At 38.8% G+C, this 16,706-nt stretch overlaps 1 protein-coding gene across 1 annotated transcript in view; it reads right to left on the bottom strand.

Moving 5' to 3' along the window:
• The window catches only part of LOC133546008 (complexin-2), a 34,258-nt gene extending 26,061 nt beyond the window's left edge, over nt 1-8,197 (bottom strand). The window contains exon 1 of the mRNA XM_061891799.1: nt 8,122-8,197. The gene's annotated coding sequence lies outside the window, so the exon portion shown is untranslated. The remainder of the gene's footprint in view (nt 1-8,121) is intronic.
• Between the last annotated feature and the right edge of the window lie 8,509 nt (nt 8,198-16,706).

The raw sequence follows: 16,706 nt of genomic DNA, 5'->3' as shown, positions 1-16,706 counted from the left end.
CAATAAAGTACAGTACTGTACAGTAATGTACAATACAGTACAGTAAAGTTCCATAAACTAACATACAGAAGACTACAGTAAAGTAAGGTACAGTAGAATACAGTACAATAAAGGACAGTAGAATAGAGTACAGTAGAGTTTAATGGCATACAGAAAAAGTACAGTCCAGTAAAGTGCCATACAGTAGAGTACAGTACAATACAGGGCGATACTGTACAGTACAATACAATGACATACAGGACAGTAAAGTACAGTACAAAAAATAACAGTAGTATAATGTACAGTAAAGTAGAGTACAGTAAAGCAGAGTACAGTCAAGTACAGTACAATGGAGTAAAGTGCCATACAGTACAGTAAAGTACAGGACAGTAAAGTACTATACAGTAGAGTAAAGTAAAGCACAGTACCATACAGTACAGTAAAGTAGATAACAGTAAAGTGCAGTATAGTAGAGTACAGTAAAATATAGTAAACTACAGATGGGAGTGAAAAAGGGGTTCTTGTTGAGAAGCGGTTCCCAGTCGTACTTGCCAACCCTCCCGATTTTTCCGGGAGACTCCCGAATTTCAGTGCCACTCCAGAAAATCTCCCGGGGCGGCCATTCTCCGAATAACTCCCGATTCCCACCCGGACAACAAAATTGGGGGCGTGCTTTTAGCGTCCTCTACATCCTGTCATCACCTCTGCTTTCCCTCCATACAAACCACGCATCAGCACAGTCACGTAATATCTACGGCTTTTCACACACACAAGTGAATGCAAGGCATACTTGGTCAACAGCCATACAGGTCACCCAACAACTTTAGCATTGTTGCAAATATGCGCCACACTGTGAACCCGCACTTAACAAGAATGACAAACACATTTCAGGAGAACATCCGCACCGTAACACAACATTAACACAACAAAACAAATACACAGAAGCCCTTGCAGCACTAACTCTTCCAGGAGGCTACAATATATACCCCCACTACTACCCTAACCCCGCCCCCCCTTCCAATCTACTGAATTCAGAGGTCTCAAGGTTGGCAAGTATGTTCTCAGTAGAATAGAGTACAGTAAAATAACTATACAGTGGAGTACAGTCAAGTACCATACAGTATAGTACAGTAAAGAACAATCAAGTAGAATACAGTACAGAACCATACAACCAACAAGCTGCCCCACCACTCTGGTGTAGAACACATTAAAACCTACTACAGAAAGCTAGGAGTATTCAACTACAATTTCCAATTAAAAATGGTCTCAGCTGACGAGGTGCTCAAAAAATTGAGCGCCCTCCAACCAAAGCTCAGAGCAATCCGATTTGATAAAACCTCATGGAGCTGGATGCAATCTTACTAGGAGGGGAAGAAAAGGGTGGTAGAGTAAGCTGTGGAGTCCCCCAAAGCAGTATACTAGAGCCTTAATGTTAGAATAATCATGTATAAATATTACCACACAACTTTAGTATGCTTAAAGTCGGTTGCAGAGTTATTAGCTATTGTGCTTAAGCTGTCATTTTTCTATCTGTGCAAGGACGAAAACATCTTGTCTGGGGGGTGACATTCGAACTTTGTTTTTTGAAAATATTAGCTCATTTGGAATTTGATGCCTGCAACATGTTTCAAAATAGTGGGCACAAATGGCAAAAAAGACTGAGAAAGTCGAGGAATGCTTATCAAATACTCATTTGGAACATTCCACAGGTGAACAGGCTAATTGGGAACAGGTGGGTGCCGTGATTGGCTATAAAAGCAGCTTCCATGAAATGCTCACTCATTCACAAACAAGGACGGGGTGAGGGTCACCACTTTGTCAACAAATGCCTGAGCAAATTGTTTAAGAACAACATTTCTCAAGCAGCTATTGCAAGGAATTTAGGGATTTCATCATCTACGCTCTGTAATATCATTAAAAGGTTCAGAGAATTTGGACAAATCACTGCACGTAAGCCATGATATTACAGACCTTCCATCCCTCAGGCGCTACTGCATAAAAAAAAAAACGACATCAGTGTGTAAAGGATATCACCACATGGGCTCAGGAACACTTCAGAAAACCACTGTCAGTAACTACAGTTTGTCGCTACATCTGTAAGTGCAAGTTAAAACTCTACTATGCAAAGCCAAAGTAATTTATCAACAACACCCAGAAACGCCGCCGGCTTCACTGGGCCCGAGCTCATCTAAGATGGACTGATGCAAAGTGGAAAAGTGTTCTGTAGTCTGACGAGTCCACATTTCAAATTGTTTTTGAAACTGTGGATGTCGTGTCCTCCGGACTAAAAAAGAAAAGAAACACCCAAATTGTTCTAGGGTGAAAGTGTAAAAGTCAGCATGTGTGATGGTATGGGGGTGTATTAGTGGCCAAGGCATGGGTAACTTACACATCTGTGAAGGCACAATTAATGCTGAAAGGTACATACAGCTTTTGGAGCAACATATGTTGCCATCCAAGAAACGTTATCATGGACGCCCCTGCTTATTTCAGCAAGACAATACCAAGCCAGGTGTTACAACAGCGTGGCTTCATAGTAAAAGAGTGTGGGTACTAGACTGGCCAGCCTGTAGTCCAGACCTGTCTCCCATTGAAAATGTGTGAAGGCTAAAATGTGAGAAGGGAGACTGTTGAAGAACTTAAGCTGTACATCAAGCAAGAATGGGAAAGAATTCCACTTCAAAAATGTGTCTCCTCAGTTCCCAAACCTTTACTGAGTGTTGTTAAAAGGAAAGGCCATGTAACACACTGGTAAAAATGCCCCTGTGCCAACATGTCTGCAAATGTGTTGCTGCCATTAAATTCTAAATTCATGATTATTTAAAAAAAAAAAAAAATGAAGTTTGTCAGTGTGAAGATGAAATATCTTGTCTTTGCAGTCTATTCAATTGAATATAAGTTGAAAAGGATTTGCAAATCGTTGTATTCTCTTTTTATTTACCATTTACACAACGTGACAACTTCACTGGTATGATGGTTCGTAAAACACACGTGCGTGGATCTGAATACACTCTCTCATATTGACGTACAGACACACAAATTAGTGTACACGCACGCAAATTGGATTACACGCGCAAAGATCGAGACACACGTTTGCAAATTATTTTGCTACAATAAAGCTTCCCCCCTCGCTATTCGTTTCCAGCATGTGCTGCTCGACAGATAGCTAACAGTATGAAAAAACTGTTCTTCTCCGTAATATCGCTAAAATTCGCTCCATTCTGTCCACTAAAGACGCTGAGATCATTATCCATGCGTTTGTTACGTCTCGTCTCGACTACTGTAACGTATTATTTTTGGGTCTCCCCATGTCTAGCATTAAAAGAATACAGTTGGTACAAAATGCGGCTGCTAGACTTTTGACAAGAACAAGAAAGTTTGATCACATTACGCCTGTACTGTATATACCTTTATATACATATATACATACATATATACCTATACTGTATATACCTTTATATACATATATACATACATATATACCTATACTGTATATACCTTTATATACATATATACATACATATGTACCTATACTGTATATACATTTATATACATACATATATACCTATACTGTATATACCTTTATATACATATATACATACATATATACCTATACTGTATATACCTTTATATACATATATACATACATATATACCTATACTGTATATACCTTTATATACATATATACATACATATATACCTATACTGTATATACCTTTATATACATATATACATACATATATACCTATACTGTATATACCTTTATATACATATATACATACATATATACCTATACTGTATATACCTTTATATACATATATACATACATATATACCCATACTGTATACACCTTTATATAGATATATACATACATATATACCCATACTGTACATACCTTTATATACATATATACATACATATGTACCTATACTGTATATACCTTTATATACATACATACATATATACATACATATATACCTATACTGTATATACCTTTATATACATATATACATACATATATACCTATACTGTATATACCTTTATATACATATATACATACATATGTACCTATACTGTATATACCTTTATATACATACATATATACCTATACTGTATATACCTTTATATACATATATACATACATATATACCTATACTGTATATACCTTTATATACATATATACATACATATATACCTATACTGTATATACCTTTATATACATATATACATACATATATACCTATACTGTATATACCTTTATATACATACATACATACATATATACCTATACTGTATATACCTTTATATACATATATACATACATATATACCTATACTGTATATACCTTTATATACATATATACATACATATATACCCATACTGTATACACCTTTATATAGATATATACATACATATATACCCATACTGTACATACCTTTATATACATATATACATATATATGTACCTATACTGTATATACCTTTATATACATACATACATATATACATACATATATACCTATACTGTATATACCTTTATATACATATATACATACATATATACCAATACTGTATATACCTTTATATACATATATACATACATATATACCCATACTGTATACACCTTTATATACATGTATACATACATATATACCCATACTGTACATACCTTTATATACATACATATGTACCTATACTGTATATACCTTTATATACATACATACATATATACATACATATATACCTATACTGTATATACCTTTATATACATATATACATACATATATACCAATACTGTATATACCTTTATATATATATATATACATACATATGTACCTATACTGTATATACCTTTATATACATATATACATACATATATACCTATACTGTATATACCTTTATATACATATATACATACATATGTACCTATACTGTATATACCTTTATATACATACATATATACCTATACTGTATATACCTTTATATACATATATACATACATATATACCTATACTGTATATACCTTTATATACATATATACATACATATATACCTATACTGTATATACCTTTATATACATATATACATACATATATACCCATACTGTATACACCTTTATATAGATATATACATACATATATACCCATACTGTACATACCTTTATATACATATATACATACATATGTACCTATACTGTATATACCTTTATATACATACATACATATATACATACATATATACCTATACTGTATATACCTTTATATACATATATACATACATATATACCAATACTGTATATACCTTTATATACATATATACATACATATATACCCATACTGTATACACCTTTATATACATATATACATACATATATACCCATACTGTACATACCTTTATATACATATATACATACATATGTACCTATACTGTATATACGTTTATATACATACATACATATATACATACATATATACCTATACTGTATATACCTTTATATACATATATACATACATATATACCAATACTGTATATACCTTTATATATATATATATATACATACATATGTACCTATACTGTATATACCTTTATATACATATATACATACATATATACCTATACTGTATATACCTTTATATACATATATACATACATATGTACCTATACTGTATATACCTTTATATACATACATATATACCTATACTGTATATACCTTTATATACATATATACATACATATATACCTATACTGTATATACCTTTATATACATATATACATACATATGTACCTATACTGTATATACCTTTATATACATACATATATACCTATACTGTATATACCTTTATATACATATATACATACATATATACCTATACTGTATATACCTTTATATACATATATACATACATATATACCCATACTGTATATACCTTTATATACATATATACATACATATGTACCTATACTGTATATACCTTTATATACATACATACATACATATATACCTATACTGTATATACGTTTATATACATTTATACATACATATGTACCTATACTGTATATACCTTTATATACATACATATATACCTATACTGTATATACCTTTATATACATACCTATACTGTATATACCTTTATATACATATATACATACATATATACCTATACTATATATACCTTTATATACATATATACATACATATGTACCTATACTGTATATACCTTTATATACATATATACATACATATATACCTATACTGCATATACCTTTATATACATATATACATACATATATACCTATACTGTATATACCTTTATATACATATATACATACATATATACCTATACTGTATATACCTTTATATACATATATACATACATATATACCTATACTGTATATACCTTTATATACATATATACATACATATATACCTATACTGTATATACCTTTATATACATATATACATACATATATACCCATACTGTATATACCTTTATATACATATATACATACATATATACCTATACTGTATATACCTTTATATACATATATACATACATATATACCTATACTGTATATACCTTTATATACATATATACATACATATATACCTATACTGTATATACCTTTATATACATATATACATACATATATACCTATACTGGCTCACCTGCACTGGCTTCCTGTGCACTTAAGATGTGACTTTAAGGTTTTACTACTTACGTATAAAATACTACACGGTCTAGCTCCATCCTATCTTGCAGATTGTATTGTACCATATGTCCCGGCAAGAAATCTGCGTTCAAAAGACTCCGGCTTGTTAGTGATTCCTAGAGCCCAAAAAAAGTCTGCGGGCTATAGAGCGTTTTCCGTTCGGGCTCCAGTACTCTGGAATGCCCTCCCGGTAACAGTTCGAGATGCTACCTCAGTAGAAGCATTTAAGTCTCACCTTAAAACTCATCTGTATACTCTAGCCTTTAAATAGACTCCCTTTTTAGACCAGTTGATCTGCCGCTTCTTTTCTTTTTCTCCTATATCCCCCCCTCCCTCGTGGAGGGGGTCCGGTCCGATGACCATGGATAAAGTACTGGCTGTCCAGAGTCGAGACCCAGGATGGACCTTCGCCTGTGTATCGGTTGGGGACATCTCTACGCTGCTGCTCCGCCTCTGCTTGGGATGGTTTCCTGTGGACGGGACCCTCGCTGCTGTCTTGGATCCGCTTTGAACTGAACTCTCGCGCTGTGTTGGAGCCACTATGGATTGAACTTTCACAGTATCATGTTAGACCCGCTCGACATCCATTGCTTTCGGTCCCCTAGAGGGGGGGGTTTGCCCACATCTGTGGTCCTCTCCAAGGTTCTCATAGTCATCATTGTCACTGGCGTCCCACTGGATGTGAATTCTCCCTGCCCACTGGGTGTGAGTTTTCCTTGCCCTTTTGTGGGTTCTTCCGAGGATGTCGTAGCCGTAGTGGTTGTTACAGTCCTTTGAGACATTTGTGATTTGGGGCTATATAAATAAACATTCAGTGATTGATTGATTGAAGAAACAGAATCTCCAGGTGTGTTGAGGATTGATGTTCCTTCTTTTGATTTATTTTCATTCCTTGTTTTTATTTCTTCACATTTCTCCCTTCATTTAGGTTTGTGAGACTGGATATATAAACATACAATAAACATTACAAAAGTAAAGTGTGCGTTGTGTATTTCATATGAATAGAATAGAGGGTTAATTGTGAGTGTGAATGTTGTCTGTCTATCTGTGTTGGCCCTGCGATGAGGTGGCGACTTGTCCAGGGTGTACCCCGCCTTCCGCCCGATTGTAGCTGAGATAGGCGCCAGCGCCCCCCGCGACCCCAAAAGGGAATAAGCGGTAGAAAATGGATGGATGGGTTAATTGTTAATACATTCACACAATAAACTACAGATGTTAATGAATATACAGAAATGAAAGGACATGGCTCAACACAAGTAAACTAAGGTGTAACGTTGTCGCCCTCTACTGGTCAAATTATGTACTCTGTGTATAAAACAAGCTTTGATTGCCAGAGTTACTCAGACAAAAAACAACCACCAATACAAATGACACCACAAAGTCCGCAATTTCACTACAAAATAAACAAAATATATTTTTGATAGCTACTTACCAATGTTTGAGCAAGTTTGCTGATGAAGCTTACACGCTGCCATTTCTACCATTGTTGCTGGTCCGTCGCTTTAAAAGGTCCGACAAGAAACAATGACCCGAACACTGAGATAGGCTCCAGCACACATAGTGTGTGTGAAAACGTTGAAGTATAAATAAAAGGTAGAATGGCTTGTATTTAGTTCCATGCACCAAAACAGTCCTGACAAATAGTTGGTACAAACCTCGGCAAGAATGCTAAATGTTTGTCTTTACAGGACTGCAACACATTGAAGGGAGATGCTGAAGACATGTTGTGGACATGCTCCTCTGCACTCTTCTGCCCCCTGGTGGGCAGTTGATGTCGCGACAACACACGCCGACATGTCAATGGTCTGCAGGGTTAGTGGTTATATATCTCATCACTTTCTTTCTTGTGTATAATCATCACTTGGCATTACTGCAATTGTTTTTAAACCCTGGTCTGGCAAGGTTGGGGGAGTGGCCATGCCAGCAACCTGATGGTTCCCGGTTCGATTCCCACCTTCTGAAGGTCGAAAATCGCTATACAAGTATTACCCACTAACCATTTCGGCCCAGGTTCGGTGGCGATGGATGAAGCGCTGGCTGTCCAGAGTCGGGACCCGGGGTGGACAGCTCGCCTGTGCATCAGTTGGAGACATCTTTGTGCTGCTGACCCGTCTCCACTCAAGATGATCTCCTACTGGCCCCACTATGGACTGGACTCTCACTATTATGTTAGATCCACTATGGACTGGACTCTTACACTATTATGTTAGATCCACTATGGACTGGACTCTCACTACTATGTTAGATCCACTATGGACTGGACTCTTACACTATTATGTTAGATCCACTATGGACTGGACTCTCACTACTATGTTAGATCCACTATGGACTGGACTCTTACACTATTATGTTAGATCCACTATGGACTGGACTCTCACTATTATGTTAGATCCACTATGGACTGGACTCTCACTATTATGTAAGATCCACTATAGACTGGACTCTTACACTATTATGTTGGATCCATTATGGACTGGACTCTCACTATTATGTTAGATCCACTATGGACTGGACTCTCACACTATTATGTTAGATCCACTATGGACTGGACTCTCACACTATTATGTTAGATCCACTATGGACTGGACTCTCACACTATTATGTTAGATCCACTATGGACTGGACTCTCTCACTATTATGTTAGATCCACTATGGACTGGACTCTCACTATTACGTTAGATCCACTATGGACTGGACTCTTACACTATTATGTTAGATCCATTATGGACTGGACTCTCACTATTATGTTAGATCCACTATGGACTGGACTCTCACACTATTATGTTAGATCCACTATGGACTGGACTCTCACACTATTATGTTAGATCCACTATGGACTGGACTCTCACAGTATTATGTTACATCCACTATGGACTGGACTCTCACACTATTATGTTAGATCCACTTTGGACTGGACTCTCACTATTATGTTAGATCCACTATGGACTGCACTCTCACACTATTATGTTAGATCCACTATGGACTGGACTCTCACAGTATTATGTTGGATCCACTATGGACTGGACTCTCACTATTATGCCAGATCCACTTTGGACTGGACTCTCACTATTATGTTAGATCCACTATGGACTGCACTCTCACACTATTATGTTAGATCCACTATGGACTGGACTCTCACACTATTATGTTAGATCCACTATGGACTGGACTCTCACACTATTATGTTAGATCCACTATGGACTGGACTCTCAAACTATTATGTTAGATCCACTATGGACTGGACTCTCACACTATTATGTTAGATCCACTATGAACTGGACTCTCACACTATTATGTTAGATCCACTATGGACTGGACTCTCACTATTATGTTAGATCCACTATGGACTGGACTCTTACACTATTATGTTAGATCCACTATGGACTGGACTCTCACTATTATGTTAGATCCACTATGGACTGGACTCTCACTATTATGTTAGATCCACTATGGACTGGACTCTTACACTATTATGTTGGATCCACTATGGACTGGACTCTCACACTATTATGTTAGATCCACTATGGACTGGACTCTCACACTATTATGTTAGATCCACTATGGACTGGACTCTCACTATTATGTTAGATCCACTATGGACTGGACTCTCACACTATTATGTTAGATCCTCTATGGACTGAACTCTCACACTATTATGTTAGATCCACTATGGACTGGACTCTCACTATTATGTTAGATCCACTATGGACTGGACTCTCACTATTATGTTAGATCCACTATGGACTGGACTCTCACACTATTATGTTAGATCCACTATGGACTGGACTCTCACACTATTATGTTAGATCCACTATGGACTGGACTCTCACACTATTATGTTAGATCCACTTTGGACTGGACTCTCACTATTATGTTAGATCCACTATGGACTGGACTCTCACACTATTATGTTAGATCCACTATGGACTGGACTCTCACACTATTATGTTAGATCCACTATGGACTGGACTCTCACACTATTATGTTAGATCCACTTTGGACTGGACTCTCACTATTATGTTAGATCCACTATGGACTGTGCTCCTATCTGCGGTTCTCTCCAAGGTTTGTCATTGGGTTGAGTTTTTCCTTGCCCTGATGTGGGATTTGAACCGAGGATGTCGTTGTGGCTTGTGCAGCCCTTTGAGACACTCGCGATGTAGGGCTATATAAATAAACACTGATTGATTGAACTCGTGCACTTCAGAATTAGGATACATTTAGGCAATATAATATGCAATAATAACAGGTTATATATGATATAGTCTACAATGCACAAATCTACAAATAAATGTACATGCCCTATCAAAACAGTCCATTAGAAATGAATGGAGAAGAAACACTGTTGATGTCGACAGTGCTGTAAACGTGGTCTATGTCGCCCTCCAGCGGTAAGATGGAGTAACTACAGTGTAAAAGGAAGAACGTCTCCATTAAAGGCCTACGGAAATGAGATTTTCTTATTTAAACGGGGATAGCAGGTCCATTCTATGTGTCATACTTGATCATTCTGCGATATTGCCATATTTTTGCTGAAAGGATTTAGTAGAGAACATCCACGATAAAGTTTGCAACTTTCGGTGCTAAGAGAAAAGCCCTGCCTGTACCGGAAGTAGCAGACTTCCGGTACAGGCAGGGCTGTGTGTGTGAGATGCTGCTTTTAACGCATTGTAAGGCTGGTCTCCTAAAGCTTTAGTAAAACTTGGTAATATTGCTGTTCTGTCTTGATGGTTCTTCTTACTCAACATATATGTCATCTGAAAGAACTCTGGTTTGACCAGTGACTTGTATTCCCTAAGAGGAAGACTGGTCGTGCGCAACACCATAAATCACCAAGTCCAATGCAAAGTTTACTTTGCAGCCAGTTCAGTTTTAGTTTTGTTCTGCATGGCCTTCTCTCAGCTTCAATGCCTTTTCTTAGGGGCACTCGCCTTTTGTCTGTTTTTGGTTTAAGCATCAGACACTTTTTACCTGCACACTGTCGTGGTATCGTGATCACGACAATGTTACAGACAACTACAAAACAACTAGCTACCTGCTGCCACCTACTGATATGGAAGAGTATTACACGGTTACTCTGCCGAGCTCTGGACAGCACAGACACACTTGCAGATTATAATTACTGGTTTGCAAAACATATTTTTAACCCAATGAAGTGAAATGACATAATCTCCCACAGCACACCAGACTGTATCTCACAATACACTAGCGTGCCGCGGCACAGTGGTTAAAAAACACTGTTGTAGATCATTTCTCTCATGCGTCCGTTGACTAAATAATTGATTTGCAGCCATGAAACATCCGCGACAGAACAATTCTCACCTTGGTTTTCATGCTTGCTTTGTGCTCCTCTTGTCTGCTTTCCAGCCGTTCAATGACAACCACGTCTTCTGGGTTTTTTCTTTTCAATTTCAGGGGATTCAATTATGCATCAGAGTGATTTGCCTTTGAAAAGTGAGGAGGACATCTTGAGATGTTTCCCCGCCACATGCACTCACGGCCTCACCTTGTCCTAAATGCCTGGTGAAGAGGCGGAGGACGTCAAACATTTCATAATTGAGGGCATTCTAATCTCTGAAACTCATATTTCTCTTATGTCTTGACGACGCATTGAATTCGTTATCAATATTTAAAGTGTTCCTTTTAACCTGAGCATCAAAAAGCACAGGATTAAAAAAAAAACAAAATAGCAAAGGAAATACTGTATTGATGTTTTACTCTTTTTTTTAATATAGCATACAGACCTAAATGTAGAGATGGCAGCACTCACAGCTCATTGTGAATTTGCTGTACTGTTTTCATCTAATGTAACTAAAAAATAGCAACACATATTTAAAATGACTGAAAGAAACACCACCAAATGCTCCGTCTATCAAAGTTTTGTGTTTGTTTTTACGTTTGAAAAGTGTCTGTTTGTTTTCAACGAAACACATTTACCCCAACATTTGTGAACTGTTGACAGTGATCTTTAATTAATTAATGTCTACAAACCTAAAACCAGTGAAGTTTGCCCGGTTGTCTAAATGGTAAATAAAAACAGATTTGAAATCTTAAATACTGTTTGGGTAAAGAGAAGCAAGTCCATGCTGAAACAAAAGAGAGAGACAAATAAACTCCCAGACCCTCATAGCTCTGCCTTAAGAATGTGAGAAAATATATATATATATATATATATGTATATATATATACTTATTTTATTTATGTTTATAATCATTATTATTAATGTATTATTATTTATTTTTTGTTTATTTAATTGATGTATTTGTATATACTACCTTGTTTGTTGTTTGTTTTTGGTTTTTGTTTGTTTTTGTTGTTTTTTTTGCTTCGTTTTGGTGGGGTGGTATGATGGGGATATAAAAATGAAAAATACTTCTGACTTTTAGGACAGACAACAGCTATATGATGTATATGAATATGATGTAATGGATAGAAATGTCTGATGTTGGATGTCAATAAAAAGAAAATGAAAAAAATAAAAAAATATGAGAAGAGAGTATATCAGATTGTGAACAGGAATGTTTTAGTTTACATTGTAAAAGGCAGTAATAGAGCATCAATCACAAAAGTGTTTATACATTCATGCTGTTTTCTACGAGCACACGCTCGTCCCGTACATTTCGCTTTGAAAAACTGTGTCATCCATCTACCCGTCCGTCCTTTCGGTCCAGCTCGGCCTTTCCTTGTCGCAGGGTCGTCTGCATTGTCTCCTCGATGAAGGTTTTATCCGGAGCCACGAGTGCAGCTTTAATATCGATGGGAGCGGCCTCTGGGTCGCCCCGTTAATAGGTTGTGACACCTTGGCCACCAGCTTGATAGATCAGGGGGCAGATAGACGAAGGCTGCACCAATAGAAAGTCTCATTACAGCCTGACAGAGGAGAGCGCTTGTGGACATCCATCACCCTCCGGGGGACTATGTGTGTGTGTGTGTGTGTGTGTGTGTGTGTGTGTGTGTGTGTGTAATGGAAATGGACTGAGTGCCATGATGCTGCTGTGCCTGGTGGACAAGCATGCATGTGCACGTGTTCATACAGTATGTGGCTTGTCTCCTCCAGGCTTCCACGCTCTAAGGTAGTCATGGTGTCTTCGTACACGAGACAGACACATTTCCAAGCCGTGTTGCCGCTAATATAATTATTACACACTGTGTAGACAAAAGTCATTTTAGTTCAGGGGCTGCATGGAGGAAAATATATTCCCAAGTGGGCCAGAATGGTAAAATCAAAGCATGATAACTTAAAAATGTTTTCTTTGTTGTACTTTGGCCAAAAAAAGAACAATGACATTATGAAAACGTACACATCACAAAACACTTCAATCCATCCATCCATCCATTTTCTTCTGCTTATCCGAGGTGGGGTCACAGGGGCAGCAGCCTAAGCAGGGAAGCCCAGACTTCCCTCTCCCCAGCCACTTTGTCCAGTTCCTCCCGGGGGATCCTGAGGTGTTCCCAGGCCAGCCGGGAGACATAGTTTTCCCAACGTGTCCTGGGTCTTCCCCGTGGCCTCCTACCGGTTGGATGTGTCATAAAATCTCCCTGGGGAGGCGTTCGGGTGGCATCCTGACCAGATGCCCAAACCACTTCATCTGGCTCCTGTCCATGTGGAGGAGCAGCGGCTTTACTTTGACAGAGACCCGCCACCTGGCGGAGGAAACTCATTTCGGCTGCTTAGACCCGTGATCTTGTCCTCTTCGTTAATAACCAAAGCTTATGACCATAGGTGAGGATGGGAACATAGATGGATTGGTAAATTGAGAGCTTTGCCTTTCTGACATGGATGATAGAGTCTGGTGTGGATGAACTTGACTGGCCTGCACAGAGTCCTGACCTGAACACCTTTGGGATGAATTAGAAGAGAGACTGAGAGCCAAGTCTTCTCCACCAACAGTGTGTGAACTCACCAATGCGCTTTTGGAAGATAATGGTGGAAAATTGCTACAAACACACTCCACAACCTTGTGGACAGCCATCCCAGAAGTGTTGAAGCTGTAATAGCTGCAAAAGGTGGCGCCACATCATAAGGAACCCTATGGGTTAGGAATGGGATGGCACTTCAACTTCATATGTGAGTCAAGGCAGGTGGCCAACAACTTTTGGCAATATAGTGTACCTCAAAGCAAAAGAAAGCAGCGACATGGTAAGACAAGCTGCTGGAGAGAATAAGTTCAGTGCTGCACAGCCAGCTGCCGTCCAACATCAAGGCCTCAACATGCCGCATGATAATGTCGCTGATCAATAAATGATGAGAGCTGCTGTGGCCATGTGGAGCATGCAGGGACACAGCTGATAGTTGTCTTAGGTAACGAGACACCTGCTGACAAAAACCTGCGTCTTATGTTTTTAATGCAGCTCTTCCACATGCACGTTTTTGGAAGGGTTCAGCACTGGCAGGGTCAGGTGGAGCCACCTGGCAGAAATCACATATTACAGGATGTCTTGTGTCTTTTTGGTTTTGTCTGCACATGGAAAGTCTAGAGCGCTAGCTAACGCGCTAAAAGCCTAAGCAGTCAGTTTGTTGTCCAGCACTACTCTTAAGGCGTTATTTTTATTTATTTATTTAACCTTTATTTAACCAGGGGAAAAAATCCCATTGAGATTAACAACCTGTTTTTCAAGGGAGGCCAAGAGGCAGCAAAGCATTGAGAACCAGTTTTAAGTCCATCCATCCATCCATTTCCTACCGCTTGTCCCGTTCAGGGTCGCGGGTGGTGCTTGAGCCAATCTTAGCTGCATTCGGGCGAAAGGCGGTGTACACCCTGGACAAGTCTCCACCTCATCACAGGGCCAACACAGATAGACAACATTCACACACTAGGGACCATTTAGTGTTGCCAATCAACCTATCCCCAGGTGCATGTCTTTGGAGGTGGGAGGGGCCTATCCCCAGGTGCATGTCTTTGGAGGTGGGAGGGGCCTATCACCAGGTGCATGTCTTTGGAGGTGGGAGGGGCCTATCCCCAGGTGCATGTCTTTGGAGGTGGGAGGGGCCTATCCTCAGGTGCACTTTTTTGGAGGTGGGAGGGGCCTATCCCCAGGTGCATGTCTTTGGAGGTGGGAGGGGCCTATCACCAGGTGCATGTCTTTGGAGGTGGGATTGGCCTATCACCAGGTGCATGTCTTTGGAGGTGGGAGGGGCCTATCACCAGGTGCATGTCTTTGGAGGTGGGATTGGCCTATTACCAGGTGCATGTCTTTGGAGGTGGGAGGGGCCTATCCCCAGGTGCATGTCTTTGGAGGTGGGAGGGGCCTATACCCAGGTGCATGTCTTTGGAGGTGGGAGGGGCCTATACCCAGGTGCATGTCTTTGGAGGTGGGAGGGGCCTATCCCCAGGTGCATGTTTTTGTAGGTGGGAGGGGCCTATCCTCAGGTGCATGTCTTTGTAGGTGGGAGGGGCCTATCCCCAGGTGCATGTCTTTGGAGGTGGGAGAGGCCTATCCCCAGGTGCATGTCTTTGGAGGTGGGAGGAAGCCGGAGTACCCGGAGGGAACCCACGCATTCACGGGGAGAACATGCAAACTCCACACAGAAAGATCCCGAGCCTGGGATTGAACCCAGGACTACTCAGGACCTACGTATTGTGAGGCAGACGCACTAACCCCTCTGCCACCATAATTTAAGTTAATCATACAAATAAATATCCAACCCCAAGGTCAAGTCAAATTGTTTTGTTGTACCCCTCGGATTGTTTTTAATTTTCTCTAAATCTAAAAAAACCTGAGGTCCTTAAAGGGGAACATTATCTGCAAACCTATGCAAGCGTCAATATATACCTTGATGGTGCAGAAAAAAGACCATGTATTTTTTTAACCGATTTCCGAAATCTAAATGGGTGAATTTTGGCAAATTAAACGCCTTTCTGTCTATCGGTCTTTTGGCGATGACGTCAGAACGTGACGTCACCGAGGTAACACACCCGCCATATTCATTTTCACATTACAAACACCGGGTCTCAGCTCTGTTATTTTCCGTTGTTTCGACTATTTTTTTAACCTTGGAGACATCATGCCTCGTGG

Source organism: Nerophis ophidion, linkage group LG29, assembly GCF_033978795.1.
Source record: "Nerophis ophidion isolate RoL-2023_Sa linkage group LG29, RoL_Noph_v1.0, whole genome shotgun sequence".
Taxonomy (NCBI): domain Eukaryota; kingdom Metazoa; phylum Chordata; class Actinopteri; order Syngnathiformes; family Syngnathidae; genus Nerophis; species Nerophis ophidion.
The sequence above is the reverse complement of the archived record's forward strand: the minus strand, read 5'-3'. Positions and strand labels throughout refer to the sequence as shown.